The sequence below is a fragment of the Dermacentor variabilis genome, unplaced genomic scaffold (genome assembly GCF_050947875.1).
Source record: "Dermacentor variabilis isolate Ectoservices unplaced genomic scaffold, ASM5094787v1 scaffold_13, whole genome shotgun sequence".
In the NCBI taxonomy this organism is placed as follows: domain Eukaryota; kingdom Metazoa; phylum Arthropoda; class Arachnida; order Ixodida; family Ixodidae; genus Dermacentor; species Dermacentor variabilis.
Window position 1 is genome coordinate 44,456,722 of NW_027460291.1, and position 14,007 is coordinate 44,470,728.

The window sequence follows — 14,007 nt, forward strand, 5'->3', positions numbered from 1 at the left end:
ATTCGGGCTCCTCCACGTCCACTTTCGACTAACCCGCTTGCGGAAAAAGGTGTTCATTATCCGCATATTATTCTGTTCTGCAAACTCTACTAATAATTCTCCTCTGCTATTCCTAGAGCCTATGCCATATTCCCCCACTGACTTGTCTCCAGCCTGCTTCTTGCCTACCCTGGCATTGAAGTCGCCCATCAGTATAGTGTATTTTGTTTTGACTTTACCCATCGCCGATTCCACGTCTTCATAAAAGCTTTCGACTTCCTGGTCATCATGACTGCATGTAGGGGCATAGACTTGTACCACCTTCAATTTGTACCTCTTATTAAGTTTCACAACAAGACCTGCCACCCTCTCGTTAATGCTATAGAATTCCTGTATGTTACCAGCTATTTCCTTATTAATCAGGAATCCGACTCCTAGTTCTCGTCTCTCCGCTAAGCCCCGGTAACACAGTACATGCCCGCTTTTTAGCACTGTATATGCTTCTTTTGTCCTCCTAACCTCACTGAGCCCTATTATATCCCATTTACTACCCTCTAATTCCTCCAATAACACTGCTAGACTCGCCTCACTAGATAGCGTTCTAACGTGAAACGTTGCCAGGTTCAGATTCCAATGGCGGCCTGTCCGGAGCCAGGTATTCTTAGCACCCTCTGCAGCGTTACAGATCTGACCGCCGCCGTGGTCAGTTGCTTCGCGGCTGCTGGGGACTGAGGGCCGGGGTTTGATTGTTGTATTCATATAGGAGGTTGTGGCCAAGTACTGCACCAGGGTGGCCAATCCTGCTCTGGTGAGAGAGTGCGTTACCGGTTCTGGTCACCGGGATCAGGCCGCACTCCAGGCCTGTTTGTGCAATTTTCTCAACACACGGTTCTTTTTTTTTTTGTATTTCCCGGAGGAGAATTGCGCGGCACCGGGATTTGAATCACGGTCCTCTTGCACTGGAGACGGATACTCTACCGTCCCCGCTGGAGTTAAATTAAAAATTGAATTATGGTGTTTTGCGTGACAAAAACCACTTTCTGATTATGCACGCCGTAGTGGAGGACTCCGAAAATTTCGACCACCTGGGGTTCTTTAACGTGCACCTAATTCTAAGTACACAGGTGTTTTCGCATTTCGCCCCCATCGAGATGCGGCCGCCGTGGCCGGGGTCCGATCCCGCGACCTCGTGCTCAGCAGTCTAACACCATGACCACTGAGCAACCACGGCGGGTCCCGCAGGAGTTGTACGCCTCATTTAACCTACAGTGGTGCCCTATTTGATCAGTCAAGGTGGACCAATCTGAGCTCGGTTATACCGCATGGATGGCACTCGGCTAGAGAACCTGGTATTTATGACCTGCACATGTGTGGCCACACATAATTGAGGATAGATAATTTTTTTTTAGGAGGGTTTCCGCGGGGTCAATTGCGCCAACAACACGCGCTACCGGGAACAACAAAGCTCACACAGTGCGCCTACTCCACGTGGCCGGCTCGGCCGCCCGTCGAGCATTTCCTGCATGCAACACTGGCCGCCTGAACCGAGTCGGCCCAGTAAATGGCTCCGCGTGTCTACACGCGCCTCGTTTATCACGCGCACGACCCAAGTCCGGCAGCCGCGGCAGAAGGCGGTTTCCTGCTCCGTCCAAATAGCCGATGCTCCGTCATTGGGCGTAGCCGGAGAGTAGCGGGTTTCTTGCGGCGCCTACTGAAATAGCCGCCCGCATGCGTGGTGTGTACTGCGTCTAGTACTATACGTCTCCGCAGCGGTAACTGCGGCGAGGTTCTACGCTTTTGTCCGGCCATTTCTTGCGCCCCTTCTTTTCCTTACTCGGGTCAATCGTTCGCGGAGCGCCGAGGTGTGGAGCTCGAATAAGCGATCGCTGGGTGACGTATCGATACCGTATTGGAGATGAAAGCATCAAACGATCAAACTCGCTTTGTCGGTGAGCCGCTCGAGAAGGTTGTTGCTACCGCCTCGTACGTAGCGTTCCTTATGCACAGTTTCCTGCTCTCTAGGTTAGGGACATTATGTAGCTCAACGAACCAACCCCGACGAAACACACGCAGACACACGCCGCAGCGCATGCCACGTGTCTCTTATCTTTTCCCTTGTGGTTATGCGTCCTTAAGCAAGCATCAACTTACCGGACAGCGTGTCCTATAGTGAGCTTAACTGGTTGGGGGACATGATGTAGCAGTAGTCGGCTGTTATTAAGGCGGAACCCTTAGACGGCTCATGGGACGAAAAATCCCATGTCCGGCGATATTGCACCAAAATTCATGACATCAAAATTCATAGGGAGTTGAACCCTCGACCTTTGGTGCTAATTAGGGCGAATTAGGCCATCAGTTTCTTTATAAGAAACCGTGAAGCTGAGGCAAAGAAGAAGTCTCCTGATCATTTTTGCCTGCTGGTGTCCTCAAAACGTAATCCAAATGGAGGGTGCACGAGCGTTTTCATCTTTCGCCAGTATTGAAATACGGCCGCCGATGCTGAGAATCGAACCGTCAATCTCATGATCGACGTCGAACCGTCATTAGCACTGAGTCACGGCGGCGGGTAATTTGGAAAAGCGAGTTTCGCCACTGGTGTGATTGAACAATTCCATCAATAGGAAGACATCCACACTACCGAGCTCTCGAGAAAATTCAATCATGCTGCTTCCCCTTCATATTCATATCAATTCATATTTGACTAACGTTGATCGCATGCGTTGTTTGTGTGTGTGTCCTGCGTGCTGCCTTCAGGATGATGTTTCCTTTTGTATATGCTTCTCTTCGAGAATCATTCCGAAGTAAAATCATTCCACTCTTGAGTGGAAAGTGCCTCTGCTATCTAAAAGCGGCATCAGGGGGAGTCATTTCCGCTTCTCAGCCGTTACCACGCGCGGGTGCGGTTATGTATAGGCCAACGAATGATTAGTAGGTCATCGAAAACCGCAGCATCAGTTGCTCCATCTCCACGCGTCGCTGTAAACAGGTTGTTGCCTGGTTGCCGGACATTTACGGGACCCCGGCGACTAAACGTGGACTAGACTCAGGCAACCAGCTGGCGTGCTCATTCACATCACGCCGGGGATCACCTAATGAGCGCTAAGCGATGCCAGCCCAGTTGAAAGCGTAGTTTCCTTATTCACATGGAAGTAGTTCCGGACGAAGCCACCGCAACGATTACCGGCGCGTACGCCGCAGGCTAACGAGAATGCACGCGTGAGAAGAGGGACACAACGCAGGGGTAATAACTTTCAAATATAGCTATCTATGAGGCAAGTTCCAGTGATTACTTAGCTTCTTTTTTTTTCTGTTACGTTCATTTCACTTCTGTGGCAGGTGGCAAAAATGAGGAATAGCCGATCACTCTTTGGTGGACGTATTTAATGTGACAAGAAGTAGTTCAGACTGAGCACGCCGTGGGAAGCTTGGATTGGCTCGGCTTCTCAACCTTTCCGTTCTCTCAGCTACCTTCAGCGTATGGTCACTGATATATCGCTTCTTGTAAACTTCAGGCACCGCTGAAAGAAAGAAGAAAAATGCAAGTATGGAAAGCCCTTGAGAAATAAGAAAGCGCTTCCATGTGGGCTCCGAACGGCGGCCTAATTTGTAGAAAACGATATTCACGACTTCCACCAAAAGCTCACCGGTCATCACGATAAGTGCATGGAGAATTCGGGAAAATATTTGGAGAACTGCTAAAAATTTCGGCTTTCAGAGCGAAGAAACTCAAGCTAAAGCCAGGAAATTACTGCGTAATTACTGCATGGGGAAAGTGGAGGCGTTGTTCCTTGCCATTGCTGGCAGTTCAGAAGGTACTACCTCACTGACAACTTCGAAGGAACACAACAACAAATGCCGCTTCCCTATTCATCTTTCGTTTCCCGAGATACACAAAACGTCTGACCAGCCTGTTTCGAGACTATTCCAGTTGCTCCAGCTGCACTTATTTGAAAAATATGCAGACCATCTTTAAAGTATTTACGGGCGCATCCGTAAGTAGCGACACTCAAGGCGCTGCAGCAGCTTTCTTCTGCCCTTCGACTGACGTAAGAAGGGCGTTTCGAATACCTCATCCATCCGCATTAACGAATGCGGAGCTGGCAGCGATTGATGTGGCTCTGCAGTACGCATAGGAAGAAATAAGCACATCGATGTCTGTCATCCTTAGAGACTCCCATGCTGCCCTTAGCAGGCTGTTGAGAAAGGATGCCAATAGCCCAATTCTACGCAGCAGAATAGAGTCCGCCGACAAAATTACTTCTCGTGGGGTCCAGTTGATTGCCCAGTTGATACATTTGCAGGTGGGTGTTGCTGGAAATTAGGAGGCTGATCGCTTCGCTTCAACTTGTGCTCACAACGGGAGGGACTGCCCAGACATTTCTTGTATGATTTAGAATGCCCATGTGTTAATCCGCCGATGCCTTCTAAAGCAGCACCCAGGCGACCGTGTTGCACACGGCTTGTTCTCTCCCCGTGTTCGTGGTCGTGGCATGCATCGTAGTGCTAGAGCACTGTTAGTGAAATTAAGAATTGGCTCTGTGTTGCTGCCCGAATACTTGTATCGTCAAGAACGTGTGGACAGTCCGTTGTGTACGTCCTATGGCTCCTGTGAGACACTTGATCAAACGCCTTATATTGGAGCGTCTCGCACTCATCACACAACGTGCACTGCTAATTAAGGAATATGCACTGATTGGACTCAAGTGTGCGAGCCTTGACGATTGCCGGTTTCCCAGAGAGACTGCTGCTCAACGCGACCTGGCCCATAGAGCCATGCTAACTTTCATGCAGAAAACTGATTTGGCCTCCCGTTCATAGACATTTTTTCCGTGTTCCTACTTTCTTTTTGGTCCGTGTCTCTGTTGTTTGTTTATTTCCTATTTTCTTTCCTATTTCTTTGTTTCCTATCGTCTTCTCTTCTTCTCCTCTTTTCATTCCCTCCTCCCAAAAGTGTAGGCAGGCGTTGTGCTCTTCTCGGTGCCATTTGTCAGCTTGCTCCCTCCCTGTTTCCTTTGTGTGCTCCTATGTTTCCATAGCTAATAATAATAATGATAATTCCTGCTCAAGCACACACTCGCGATTGCTTGGCTTTTTTCACCGGGCGTTGTTTACAACGGCGCATGCGCACGTGAGTGGTATACGAAGTTTGACGAAAGCTCGAGAGAGCCGATGCGTAAGGAAAACTTGTGACGCGACCATGCTGACGTGATACTCTTTCTTTTTTTGGAAAGGAACAGCGCATACCTACCTCCTCAGGCCTAAACTTGAATATCCAACAGCCCGCAATGCCTCCAAGGACCGATTTGGCCCATGATCGGTCGTGTGCTGGGGTAGTGCACTTACAACGCTAAACTGTTGTGTAACTTGGGATAACAAAACCATCGGTTGAATGAAGCCAAACCAGTCCCAACGTAGAGCTGAAAGAGTCCCTTTTTTTTTTTCTTCAAGAAAGTAGGAGTCCAAAAAAGTAATAATGGAAGGAATAGAGGGAGAAAAGGTATACGGTTTCGAGTCTCTTGGAGCAGATGCCGCTTACCTTGTAAACGAAGGAGACGAACTAAAAGTTACAGGAACGAAAGAAAAGCTCGGTGCAAACAAGCTAGGAAGGCGACTGTTTGTCCCTGTGAAAACAAGCACCAATTCCAAGTATGCGACGCCTATACCGCGTTTCTTTTCATCTGGCGATCGTATCCCGTATCGAACTGGCCTTTCTCGCGGGAACGCTAAGCTCTTCGTGGAAACCTATAAGAAATACCCTGGCCCGAGCAAACAGACGGGATGGGAACGTTTGAGTGCGCTTGTTTGTTTAAACGTAATTGCTTTTCTGCGGTCGGCATACGTGTCGATCTCAATTGAGATAACGTGGGAGCTCCGCTGGCGCAGACAACACGTCAACGCTCAAAGCGAACCTACTATTAGCTGTTTCCGCTCCGGAAGCGTGACGTCAGCAAAGCGAAGCGACCTGACGCACGCAAGGTGAGAAAACAGGAAGGCAAAAGAATAGACGCGTGGCACGCCGGCGTCCCCTACGCTCTTAACTGCGGCCTTTTGAGCAGGCTGTTCAACTAAAACGCGGATCTCGTGCAAAAGTGAAAGACACCCAAAGCAGAAGCATTTGCGCGAAGGACGCCGGAGTTTCAACCTTAGGGCGCATAAAGAAGCGAGCTGTAAAACAGAGGACATAGACAGGACAGGCGCTTCTGTTGGCTGCCTTCGTATTGGTTCTCGTCTTGCTGCGGCTATATCCGGCACAGCTGCTACACGTTATGAGCACCACTGTTGAGAGAAAGCAGACGGCTCGTTTGACTGCACGGTTGAACTTCGATGCAAACGGAAGCTTGAATATAGGCGAACGATGAAGCTCAACGGGAGGGCTACGAGCTGTTGAATATATCAGCCATTTAAAGAAACTGGCAACTATACCGTAGTTCATGCCCTCACCCGAAACGTAGGTTTCCCCAAGAAGTTAAAACGGGCCAACTGAGGAGCATTTCATCTGCCTGCAGGGTACTGTTAGCGATGTAATGACGCAGTGACTTTCTATTGACAAGTAAACTTGGGAATTATACTATGTGATATAACTGTCACAGCCGAGTTGAGAAGCCTGCGTAAAGAGATCGTCACTTTCTTTGAGTTTAGCCCTTGCATCCGACCTTTGCATCCAACCTATGCAAGGTAGAGGGAAAATATTTTTTGCGCTAAGCTAGGATAATAGCTTGGACTATGGTTGGCTTGACACTAGGAAATGTGCGTACACTTTGGTGTCCACTCATTCGCCTTTCTGTCCACATTTGTCGCATTGCTTTATACCGCTCCAAAAGTGCAGTCGCGCACGTCGTAGCATCCTTGGTGTGCATCACGGCAAGAAACGGGAAATCCTAAAGTTTCTCGTATGAAAAGTGGCTTTGCCATTGTCGCCAATTAATCCTATGCCTCTCAACGCCTTTACGAGTCGTGCTACTTCCTTCTCCGAAGACTGCTAAGATCGAGAGAGCTCGTAATCTGTAGAGGCCACAAAAACGTCGCCCTCTCGCCCGCACCTAGGCGCCTCTTGGCTGGTGCCGTGTGGTTGCCCCTCGCGCCGCAGAGGAAGAAATATATCCCCGCCGTCACGACGTGCCGCTCATAGCGGCCATCAATATCTCCGACGCCGGGCCGCCTTGGTCAATGGCGAGACGAAGACCGCGCAGCCGAGGCTTCGCTCATTTTTTCGTCCGCACTACTCGGCCGCCTCGCTTGATTTATGGCAGCCTCGTGATTGCGCGATCATGCATTCGACCCCTTGGCACAGTTCCCTTTGCGGCGCCGGGTGCCCTTTTCCACCTGTGCCGTAACGTTGAAGCCGAGGACTCCGAAGGGGCTATAACGCGCCTACCGGCGTGTACGTGGGCAGCGGTGGCTCGCGGTTCGGCAAAACAGGACTGGCGGTATATATGAGGTCTAGCGGAAGCGAAGGAAGCCGAAAGGCTCATCGGAGAGAAATGTTTTGAAAGAAAAGCCGTCCCGGGTACGCGCAGTTGGCAGGTGTCGCGGCCGTTCTTGCAGGGTACGAGGCAGAAGCTATACGCGTGGTTCGCGAAGGCTCGGTAATATTGATTGAGGGGGTTTCAGCGAGCGGCGTGGCCGTTGTTTTGACGGTCAAAATAGAAACGTCCGCGCACTCGGGTGTGGCCACAGCTGGCACGATGCCCACGGTAGAACGTCTGAAGACGGGTGCATGTTTGTAACGAAACCTATTTGCGCGCTGCTTGAGGTTTTCTGAAGCGCGGCATAAAACCCGCCTCATACGAGATCCAAAACACATCCTGGAAGCCTGTAGTTGTTTTTCAACACGAACAAACCGTGCGCTTCTTATATTTCTTACTTTTGCGACTGAATTTTCTACTGTGTGTTTGATAAATGCCCTCAAGGCCGCAGGCGGTTGCATGGAGAGAGAGGAAAAAGGATGTTTTATGAAGCATTTCAGACGGGGCACCATCTGTGAATTCAGTACTGGAAGGAATAAAGAGGCTACAATAGTCGCCTGCGCGTAGTGTATGAAATGAAATGTGAAATAAGAATTGGTACTTGTTTTCGGAACTTCGACTTTAAAGTCATATTTGCGAGTAGAAATATATGAGGGATAAAGAGCAAGCGCTTCCTTGAGCATTCGGCCTTTGATGTAAGTGCGCTTTTGTAGAATCAGCATAGAGAGGCGCTAAAATCTGCAGCGCACATGGAGACTGTGCGCTCAGCGAGGATTGACTGGTTTCTTTTTTTAGACACTACGTCAGCATCTGGAAAGTACGCAAGGTGCTCGAAAAGTCCCTATCTCTGTTGAAATCCTTGTTACCTTTAAAATTATACAGCACTTGAGCAAAACTAAGCTTGTCCTGGATGCGAAAATTTGTGTATACGGAAGATACTCGGCCCACAGCAGACGGTGGCGCTACTTCAGGCAGAGGGCGCAGGCTCATAAAGTATATGACAGCGTATATACAATATGCGCCAGCGCATTCAGCTGTTCTCGGTAAAAAATGTCATTGCAGGGATTTGAAGACATCAGTTGTCTGCTTTTTTTTTTCTTCTCAGGTAGAAGAGCATTAAGGAAAGAGGGCTGACCGAAAGAAGACATTATTCGAATCAAGGAGCACACGCTGTCTTCAATGAGCGTGTGCCTCCTGAATGGCGCAAATTGGAGATCTGCTCACAAGCCTTCCACTGGAGTTTCTTGGGAGGTCGGATAATTCTTTCCATGTACCTTTTTTGCACTTCCCTCTCTCCTTTCCCCTCTCTTCTCCTTTCCCCTAACTTCCCCCTCTCTGCACTTCCCCTCTCTTCCTTTTCTATGTTTCTCTCTCTCTCTCTGTGGAGAGGATAGGACGTGCCTATATCAGTTGTTCTTCTTGCACGCATTTTCTCTCCATAGTTTTATTCTGTCCTTGCCTCTGGACGCCGGTGAGACCCGTATAGTATGCTAAGATGCAGGGGCATGTTTTCGTCAGTGTTATCTACAATAAATATCATTCACCGAGGTTAAATGATGCGCTGAAAAATTATTACACTGCAGTTTTAAATCAAGAGCTCTTATGGTTTATCTCATGCAGCTTTCGTGGTGCATGTGACAGGAATCCTCATTAGGTTTATCGATTCGCCAGGGAATGTAGTCATTTGATAACTGAGTCGATAAAGAAATTGCATATGCGCCCACTCAAGATCAACTCGATCCCAGGTTTACGACTTTTCACTTCGTCGGGCCGCCGTCACCACCCTGTCGTCGTATCGTCGTCGTGCCATCATCGTCCTGGCGTTACTGTATTTGTCCTTACATGTGTGGTTGTGTCTTCGTCGACTGTTTTAGTCTTCGGTCGGTCGTCTTTGGTGTCCTTATCTGATCTTCCGGTTATTCTGTATAAGACGGGTGGTCTGGTTCTTGACGCATGCGATACGACTGCGACTAGTGTGTTCCGGCCAAATGTGGCGTATTGCAACTTCAATCATGCCAAGGATGCTAAAACTAAAAATTAGACTGATGCATACTTAGATTAAATGTTTCTATGTAAATAACGAGGAAGGTTATATATGGTTTGTGAGTTACGACATTATGACGCACGTTTCAAGAGTGCTCGTGGGTGATGCCAATTCGCAGGAACTTTAGGAAGTAGATATTGCTAGGGGTCCGGTGCTAACGATACAACTGGAAATATTGAGTAAATCGCAAAATGCCAATAAAAAAAAGCATATACGGATTGTTATTTCACTATCACACAGTGGCAATAGCACAATATTGCATGTCAGCTTTCTAGAGAAAGACCTTGGTGCACTCTTGCGCATCACGCATATAAATGTAAACGATTTTATTAGGCTATAGATGGCACTGAACTTAATGAATTGGTGATTAGTTTACACGGAGCCAAAGAACGTTGTCATTGACTTCTTTGGATTCATCAAATGAGCTCGAACACTCGAACTGCACAGTCATATCTTTGTCGGTGTGTGTAATGTGTGTGTGTGAGGGTTTTTTGTTCGCATTCTTTTTCTGTCATCTATCGCATCCCTTTCTCCCTCCCCCGGTACAGGGTAGCCAACCGGAGACAATCTCTCGCTAAGCTCGCTGTCTTTCTTTTGCCTCTCTCTCTCTCTCTTGTCGGTGCACATGTCGAAAAGCCGTCGTTAGAGATTAACGCTGAAGGTGAGCGGGGGCTCGTTTCATGATGCGTTTCTCGGCCATTGGTGTTTTGTTCTCCATCGGTCACTTAGTCCACCAGTACTGCGTCTGCTATAAATGATTGCATTCTGCTGTTTCGCCGCATGTTGTGATGTCTTTCTCTGAATGTTACCGAAGACAGCGCAATAGTTTACCTTTCAGTCAAGTTTTCTTGAGAGACTAACCGATTACGCTTAGTGCGCACATCATTTCCTATCGCGCTGGACCAGCTTTTCTTTTTCAATTTTGTTTGCATTATGTTTATGACGCGAGAACTTTGCTTATAGGGCTATTGCTCATATATATATATATATATATATATATATATATATATATATATATATATATATATATATATATATATATATATATATATATATATATATATATTATTACGATATCATCGAGCGATGCTCAAGGGACGAGCCGCCGCGAGAACGACGACAAAGTGGGTCTGTGCCCTTGGCGCGAGCAATTAAGTGTTGGCCTGGCGGTCTAACTCCAGTGTAAATAGCCTGCATATAGCCTCTTTCATGTTTGTCTTTCCACACGTAACATTCTGGTGGAGGTCAGCGATCCCCATCCTCACCACTGAACTCCGGAGTGGTCGGTACATCGAGCTTGTCACCATATCTCCCGGTGACGAGTCCGCCTCTGCAACAGCTTCGGCTTGTCCGATTACTCCAATCATCACGGTTACCGAACATCGCTACCCTGGTGTGTTCTCTGGCCTGGAGGGAGAGGACGTTGACGAATAGATCAAGCTCTATGAACACGCCAGTGCTAATAACAGGTGGGACCCAACGATCATGCTCGCCAATGTCATCTTTTATCTCGGCGGCACCCCACGCGTGCGGCACCAAACGCGTGACGACGAGATAAACAGTTGGGACAATTTCGAAGAGAAGCTACGGGAACTGTTCGGCGACCCCATTGGGCGCACGGCTGCCGCGAGAAAGGCTCTTGCTTCTCGTGTTCAAACATCTACAGAGACGTACGTTTCATACATCCTCGACGTCTTGGCTCTCTGCCGCAAAGATGACGATACTATGTGTGAAGCAGATAAAGTGTCGCATGTACTAAAAGGCATCGCCGACGATGCTTTCAATTTGCTTGTTTTCGGACATATCTCGACTATCGATGCCATCATCAAAGAATGCCGTCGCCTTGAACAAGCTAAGAGCCGCCGTATCACACATCACATCACACAGCTACCCAACACTGCTGCTACGTCGACATGTGAGGGTCGACCGTGTCAGACCACCCCCTGTGAGGACATAACCCGTATTGTCCGCCGTGAGCTCGAGGCCGCCTGTTCGCCAGCTTTCTCCGCGACGCCTCCCGAGCCACCAGCAACCACGATTGCGCTAATTCAGGCCGTCGTCAGACAGGAATTTGAGAACATGGGTCTCAACTCTGTGTGTCCATCGTCTCCACCCATGGTTCCCCAGTTCTCAAGCAGCCCTCCTCGTCCTCGGCAGTCCGTTTCCGCCGCATCTCGCCGCAACCCGTCCGATTGGGGTGCCCCTGATGACCGGCCGATCTACTTCCACTGCTGTCGCATCGGCCACGTCGCTCGTCACTACCGCAACCGATGGCCACCACCTCCTCGGACATACACCGCCGCTCATTCCCGCCGCTTTGGACCTTCTGTTCCCTATGCCACCAGCCATGAACCCACTGCCGCTGATGCTACTGCCCCGAACCTTCGTTACAGCCGCTCGCCCTCACCTCGACGCCATCAGTCTCGTTCGCCCCAACCCCGTCGCTTCTCTCCGTCGCCTATCGCCTCCTAGGCACTGCAGCTTCTGGAGGTAAAGCTGCGTTGTCCACCCTGCCCTCAAATCCTCTGATCACGTTACACACGAACCAAAACCTTCTTGACGTTGACGTTGATGCCTATCCTGTCACGGCACTCATCGATACAGGTGCACATCTTTCTATTATGAGTGTTGCCTGCCGACGACGACTGAACCAGCTCCTCACCCCAGCGTCGGCACGCGTCGTCCGCGTTGCGGATGGCGGTACTGTGCCAATCATCGGCATGTGTACGGCACGTGTTAGCATCGCCGGCCGCCACACTCCTTTACTCTTCACCATGATTGCTCATTGCCCCCACGACCTCATTTTCGGCCTCGATTTTCTCTCCGCTCATTCTGCTCTTATTGACTGCTCTGCCAGTACCCTTCGCCTTGAGTTGCCGATTCTAGCAGAACCTTCTGACGCACCCTAGTGCCGCCTACGCCCCGCCGGCTTTATTCGCGTGCCGCCAAAATCAGTAGCCTATATCGAACTCTCGTCTTCCCCACCAGTCCCTGATGGCGAGTACCTCGTCACTCCTCTGCCCGACATTCCACTACAGTATGACGTTGCCGTGCCTCACAGTATACTTAACTATTACTGCGAACCGCACTTTCATGCCTATCTTTAACTTTGGATTGGCAAAGCAAATTCTACCGCAAGGTATTTGCCTTGCCAACGTTAATTGTCTCGGCGACCATCACGTGGCAACTTTATTGTCCGATGCTTCTTGCGAGCTTAGCAGGCCCATCGTGCCAGCCTCGGCCGCCGATCCGAAGATACAGAACATGGTTGCAACGGACCTGTCTTCTGCGCAGGCTGAAGACCTTTACCAAATATTATCGTCCTACAGAGATATTTTCGACTGCGACGATCGCCATTTAGGCCAGACGCTCGCGGTCAAGCATCGGATTCTTACTGGCGATGCTACTCCTATTCACCGACGACCGTATCGAGTTTCTGCGTCGGAACGCCGAGTAATTCAAAGTGAAGTGAACCAAATGCTAGATAAAAACATCCTTGAGCCTTCATCGAGTCCCTGGGCGTCACCTGTAGTGTTGGTTAAGAAGAAGGATGGCACGTGGCGCTTCTGTGTCGACTACCGTCATCTGAACAACATTACTAAGAAGGACGTCTACCCGCTCCCACGTATAGACGACGCCCTTGACTGCCTCCACGGTTCCAGCTATTTCTCTTCTATTGATCTTCGTTCTGGATACTGGCCGATTGCTCTTGACGTTATGGACAGAGAAAAAACAGCGTTAATCACACCTGATGGCCTATACCAATTTAATGTAATGCCGTTTGGATTATGCAACGCCCCTGTCACCTTTGAGCGTATGATGGGCTCTTGCTCTGAGGTTTCAAATGGTCCACATGTCTGTGCTACCTCGACGACGTCATCGTCTTCTCGCCCACGTTCGACATTCACCTTGAGGGTCTAACAGCTATACTTGATGTATTTCGAAAGGCGAAGCTGCAACTTAACTCGTCCAAATGTCGTTCCGGCCGCGGCCAAATTACTGTTCTGGGCCACCTCGTTGACGCTTCCGGAGTACAGCCTGATCCCGACAAAACTCGCGCTGTCCGAGACTTTCCGGTTCCGAAGGCAGCCGCAGACGTTCCAAGTTTTGTAGGCATATGCTCGTACTTTCGTCGTTTTGTTCAAGATTTTGCGGCAATTGCTAGACCCCTCACTAATCTTTTGAAGAAAGGCGTACAATTCTCGTGGAGTACTGCAGAAGCCGCCGCCGTCTCTCGTCTCGTCACTCTTCTGACCTCACCACCCATTCTCGCCCACTTCGACCCTGATGCCCCTACAGAATTGCGTACAGATGCCAGCGGTCATGGCGTAGGAGCCGTCTTTGCCTAGCGTCAGCGGCCAGGATCGCGTTATTGCTTATGCGAGCCGCCTCCTCACACCATCGGACCGCAACTATTCCATTACGGAACGAGAATGCCTTGCTGTAGTCTGGGCGGTGGCGAAGTTCCGTCCTTACATTTACAGTCGCCCTTTTTTCCGTAGTAACTGACCATCATGC

The 14,007-nt window shown here is 49.5% G+C and overlaps 1 protein-coding gene across 2 annotated transcripts in view; it reads left to right on the plus strand.

Moving 5' to 3' along the window:
* The window catches only part of LOC142566856 (whirlin-like), a 428,510-nt gene that overhangs the window by 260,693 nt on the left and 153,810 nt on the right, over nucleotides 1-14,007 (plus strand). The window lies entirely within an intron of this gene.